This window comes from Sinocyclocheilus grahami, unplaced genomic scaffold (assembly GCF_001515645.1).
Source record: "Sinocyclocheilus grahami isolate Dianchi unplaced genomic scaffold, SAMN03320097.WGS_v1.1 scaffold769.1, whole genome shotgun sequence".
Classification (NCBI taxonomy): Eukaryota; Metazoa; Chordata; class Actinopteri; order Cypriniformes; family Cyprinidae; genus Sinocyclocheilus; species Sinocyclocheilus grahami.
In genome coordinates this window covers 609,187-615,270 of record NW_015505948.1, presented here as the reverse complement: position 1 = coordinate 615,270, position 6,084 = coordinate 609,187, and the positions used below count along the sequence as shown (strand labels likewise).

General features: G+C 36.0%; 1 protein-coding gene across 1 annotated transcript in view; it reads left to right on the top strand.

Moving 5' to 3' along the window:
* Positions 1–2,253: 2,253 nt before the first annotated feature.
* Positions 2,254–6,084, top strand: part of or95a1 (odorant receptor, family 95, subfamily A, member 1) — a 6,352-nt gene continuing 2,521 nt past the window's right edge. Inside the window, exon 1 of the mRNA XM_016245807.1 lies at positions 2,254–2,310. The gene's annotated coding sequence lies outside the window, so the exon portion shown is untranslated. The remainder of the gene's footprint in view (positions 2,311–6,084) is intronic.

The window sequence follows — 6,084 nt, the reverse complement described above, 5'->3', positions numbered from 1 at the left end:
ATGAAGTGTTCAATTCAAGACTTAATCTTCTTTTCCAATACATTTATATTCAATGCAAATTTAAAATAATCACACATTTGTTACAAACTTAACTTGATAACATCTCGAAAGACAGGGCACAATCCCATGAGCATATATATATAGAGAGAGAGAGAGAAAGAGAGATAGATAGAGAGAGTGTCTCTGATAATATTAGGAGAATGAGGAATATTAGGAGATATGGAACAATGAGACAATAATGCTTACAGGTTTTCTCGATTGCTAAAACACTATAACCAGGCTTTTGAACTAAAATTTCAAAACCATAACGCCATTTTTCAAAAAGCACACCCATTTTGCTGAACTATAAACACTATTCCCCTGCTTTAACACATGAGTCAGATTTGGTGAACTGTTACTGCAAAACTCTACACACAAATCCCTACATTTCTCAGTGCTTACACCATGTGGTCATTTAGAAAGCACTAGCATACTTGTTGGGTCTTTCCCAAAAAGACTCATGGCTGTATTCGATCAAAAGGGTGCTTCTACTAAATACTGAGCAAAGGGTCTGAATACTTAGGACCATGTGATATTTCAGTTTTTCTTTTTTAATAAATCTGCAAAAATGTCAACAATTCTGTGTTTTTCTGTCAATATGGGGTGCTGTGTGTACATTAATGAGGAAAAAAAATTAACTTAAATGATTTTAGCAAATGGCTGCAATATAACAAAGAGTGAAAAATTTAAGGGGGTCTGAATACTTTCCGTACCCACTGTATGTTCCAGCTGGACCTCAGGGAACCAGCACAGCCAGAGCAGCCTCGTTACATTGTTGTTTGGGATTATGTCAGCTTCCATCGCACTGCTCTGGTTCGTGACTGATTTACCAATAACCCGAGGTTTTCTAACATCTTTCTGCCTGCATACTCTCCCTTTCTAAACCCGATAGAGGAGTTTTTTTCGGCATGGTGGTGGAAAGTGTATGACCGAGAACCTTATATCCGTGCTCACCTCCTCCAGGCCATGGAAGAAGCCTGCCTAGACATATCAGTAGATGCATGCCAGGGGTGGATCAGGCATGCAAGAGGATTTTACCCTCGCTGCCTGGCTAGGGCCAATATAGCCTGTGACGTGGATGAGATTCTCTGGCCTAACCCAGAACAAAGATGGGATGCTGAGGCGGAATTTGTTTTAGTTTTTTACAGTTGTGCTGTGTAGTACATGAATGAATAAAAATGTGCCAATGTATACATTGGTTGTGTCTTTTGTGTTCATGTGAAAAGGTTTTTGAGGGGGAGAACCACAAGCAACATAACTTACCAGTTTCGGATATATTGTTTTGAATTTATTGCACCATTGTGTAATACTGTGTTGTAGTGTGTGTGTTTTTGAACGCTTGTGTGGGATGTCTGAGGGAAAAGTTTGGTTTTTCAGCAAGAGTGAATGATTTTGAGTGTAGAGCTTCATTTTGACCTGAAAATAGGATGTTTGGGGAATTGGGTTAGACGTTATGGATTTGTGTTTACTGTTTTGAGAATACGAGGCATAGTTTCAAGAAACGTGTCTAAGCAATCAAGAAAAACTGTAAGACAATAAAACTGTACAGGAAGACCAAAAACTATATATACCTGTGTATTTGTGTATATATATATAATACAGCTAACTAACACAATAAAAACATGATTTTTGAAAATTAGAAAAATTTAGTTATCTGTTTTTGCAAATAAACTCCACATATAACTAAAAGGAGTGGTGCACTGAAGCTTCCTTTAGAAGCTGACTTCTTGTTCTCACAAGTGTTATGCAGCAATATTGTTACATAACTACTACTAATGTATCAAGAGATATTGAGTATCACAAAGTCCATAAATTACAATCACATAACTTTTCTTTCTTTAAAGAAAGTTTCACAAAACTATTGTGGTGTCTTGGGTGCTGCACATTTTGTGGGTCAATGTTTCTTAAACATGTTTACATCATTCTGACAGACCGGTTCTGTGTGGTGGAGGTATCACTCAGGAGATTAATCAGAGCAAAAAGTCATTAAATAAACATTTGCTTTGGAACTTGGTTCGGTGCAAAGGGATCAGGCAGCTTCTTCTCATCTTGCCAGGCAGGTTGCATCATTGCCAAACAATTGGGTAACACAAATTACACTGATATGCAAATTTGTGGTTTACCACTGATGGCCTTCTTAACAACCTCTAAAGCACATAATTAGTCACATAGGATTTGACTCTGGGAAGATTTGGTCAACTATTTTCTGTGATGCACGTCTGATCCTTAGAGATTTTACCAGTGTTAGAATGGAAGGCCTATACATATACAGTACATATACATATGCATATACAGCATATACATGTACATATACTGTACATATACATATGTGGGTTGCATCATTGGCAAACAATAAGGAAACATAAATTATATGTAAAATTGTGTTTTACCACTGATGGCCTTCTTAACAACCTCTAAAACACATAATTAATCACATAGGATTTGACTCTGGGAAGATTTGGTCAATTATTTTCTGTGATGCACGTCTGATCCTTAGAGATTTTACCAGTGTTAGAATGGAAGGCCTATGTATATACATATACATACATACATACACATACACATACACATATACATACATATACATATGCAGGTTGCATCATTGGCAAACAATTAGGAAACACAAATAACACTGATATGCAAAATTGTGGTTTACCACTGATGGCCTTCTTAACAACTTCTAAAGCACTCACATTGACTCTGGGAAGATTTGGCCAACTATTTTCTGCAAAGCATGTCTAATCCTGAGATTTTACCAGTGTTAGAATGGAAAGCCTATAAAAAAGATCCAGATTAAATAAAATAATTATAATAAATAAATAAAAAATTAAATAGAATGCATTCAATAAAATAAAATAACAATAAAGGTAGCTCTATATTGGTGTTTAAAGGCATTACAGTTGATTTACATTAAAACATATATGTTAAAACTAAAATGAGCAAAGATACAATATCCAAGCAAGTTTAATATTTACATCATTCCAGCCAGTTAAATAGCTGGAGAGCAGCAGCAATTCTTGTTGTTGACCTAAATCAGTCAGGCAGGGATATGCAAACTTTTAGCCCCCCCTAAATGCTCCAGATCTTCTTTATCATAAAGCTTGTTGTTTAATCTTTGCTGCTCGATGTTTCCCTCTTCCCTCCATATTTGAGGTTAGTGCACTTCAGAAAACAAACAGCTGTGAGCTACGTGTCTTACTGCCCTTATGAGTGACACTGCAGATCGAGCTGCCAATGTACTTTCGTCTCTGAGTACAACTTTTTCTGCTGCACTGCAGAACAAACAAAATGGTAAAATAAGGCAGAGCACGGCAGTTCACAGTCAATAATTGATAGCTCTGTTAATGACTAGCCATAAGAAATGGACAAACATTCTGAATATGCTTATCCAGCAGTGAATATTTGACAACTTATATAACAGATTAGTTGGAAAAGTTAAATAGCTGGAGAGCAGCAGCAATTCTTGTTGTTGACCTAAATCAGTCAGGCAGGGATATGCAAACTTTTAGCCCCACCTAAATGCTCCAGATCTTCTTTATCATAAAGCTTGTTGTTTAATCTTTGCTGCTCGATGTTTCCCTCTTCCCTCCATATTTGAGGTTAGTGCACTTCAGAAAACAAACAGCTGTGAGCTACGTGTCTTACTGCCCTTATGAGTGACGCATATGACACTGCAGATCGAGCTGCCAATGTACTTTCGTCTCTGAGTACAACTTTTTCTGCTGCACTGCAGAACAAACAAAATGGTAAAATAAGGCAGAGCACGGCAGTTCACAGTCAATAATTGATTGCTCTGTTAATGACTAGCCATAAGAAATGGACAAACATTCTGAATATGCTTATCCAGCAGTGAATATTTGACAACTTATATAACAGATTAGTTGGAAAGGAAAGAAAAATACTTTACTACAAAATTACTTTATTAAATGCAACAGTGCATGTAATTGATATATAACTTGTAACTTATGTAATAAATGTGACCCTGGTCATAAGGGTACATTTTTTGAAATTGAGATTTATACATAATCTGAAAGCTTTTTACAAAGATTTGTACATCATCTGAATAAATAAGCTTTCCATTGATGTATGGTTTGTCAGGATAGGACAATATTTGGCCGAGATACAACTATTTGAAAATCTGGAATCTGAGGGTGCAAAAAAATTTGAAATACTGAGAAAATCGCCTTTAAAGTTGTCCAAATGAAGCTCTTAGCAATACATATTATGAATCAAAAATTAAGTTTTGATATAGGGTAGGACATTTATAAAATATCTTCATGGAACATGATCTTTACTTAATATCCTGATGATTTTTGGCATTAAAAAAATCGATAATTTTGACCCATATAATGTATTTTTGGCTATTGCTACAAATATACCCGTGCTGCTTATGACTGGTTTGTGCTCCAGGGTCACATATGGAAAATAAATAGTTTCAAATAATTAATTATTCCCTTTTAAGACAGTTTTGCTATAGGGTCTTGTTAACCAGATGAAGAAATTAGGGCTACATATAAAACCTTGGATACAATATATACAGTAGATACAAATCTTCTTAAAAATGTATATACTTATAAAAAACTTATGATTATTATCAACAATTTTGCACAAACAATCCAGTCTTATTAACCAGATGAATAAAACCTTGGATACAAAACAAAACATATAATTATTATTATTATTTTACAGTTTTTCTCAGTCGCTTTGGTACATTTCTCGAATCATCCTTGATAATTTTGACCCATATAATGTATTTTTGGCTATTGCTACAAATATACCCTTGCTGCTTATGACTGGTTTGTGCTCCAGGGTCACAAATGGAAAATAAATAGTTTCAAACAATTAATTATTCCCTTTTAAGACAGTTTTGCTATAGGGTCTTGTTAACCAGATGAAGAAATTAGGTCTACATATAAAACCTTGGATACAATATATAGATACAAATCTTCTTAAAAAATGTATATACTTATAAAAAACTTATGATTATTATCAACAATTTTGCACAAACAATCCAGTCTTATTAACCAGATGAATAAAACCTTGGATACAAAACAAAACATATAATTATTATTATTATTTTACAGTTTTTCTCAGTCGCTTTGGTACATTTCTCGAATCATCCTTGACATTTGCAAAACAGTAAGTGCATTTCTCAAAACAACTCGTACAAATAGCAAAACACCATGGATTACCGGCAAAAGCCAGTCTCTTGCTCAAAATCCTTAGTTCATCTCTCAAAAATAAATATCTGTGTCAATGAACATGTCAGTGCCATCAGAATGACAAGTCCTTGTGTCATTGTGTACGGATAAGACAGTCAAATTGCTTAGTCATGTTGTCAATATAACAGTGTACTCTGGAGGGACGTTGAATATCTTCTCTTGCGATGCAGCGTGGAAAGAATATTTTAAAGTGTCTTATCCAGGCTCTGCAGGCATCTGCTGTGATGTCATCACACGCTGCATCCATGGCAGCCAGAAGGGTCATCTGTGTATGTGGCTGGCGATCATATACTTTCCATCTCCATGCTGAGAAATATTCCTCAATGGGGTTAAGGAATGGAGAGTAGGGTGGGAGGAACTCCATCAGCATCCTGTTGTGGGCTGCAAACCATTGCCTGATGATGTTGGAGCGATGGAAACTGACATTGTCCCAAACTATCATGTACTTTGGCAGGTCATCTCCAATCTGACCCCTCTCTTGTTCAGGGATGAGATCCCTGTAGAGAGTGTCTAAAAAGGTGACAAGACACTCTGCATTGTATGGCCCAATAATGGGAATATGCGTTAGCACACCATTCTCTGAGATAGCAGCACCCATGGTTATGTTCATCAACATCAACATCAACTGTAGCTCTGTGGCCGATGATATTTCGACCACGCCTTCTGCGTTTCGTTAGGTTGAAGCCAGCCTCATCCATGTAGATGAAGCTGTGCAGTGGTTCACTTGCTTCCAGGTCCATTATACGCTATATCCAGAAGACACAAAATGAGTTTTATGAATTACATGCATTTTCATTTTGGCCAAGATACAGTTACATCAAAT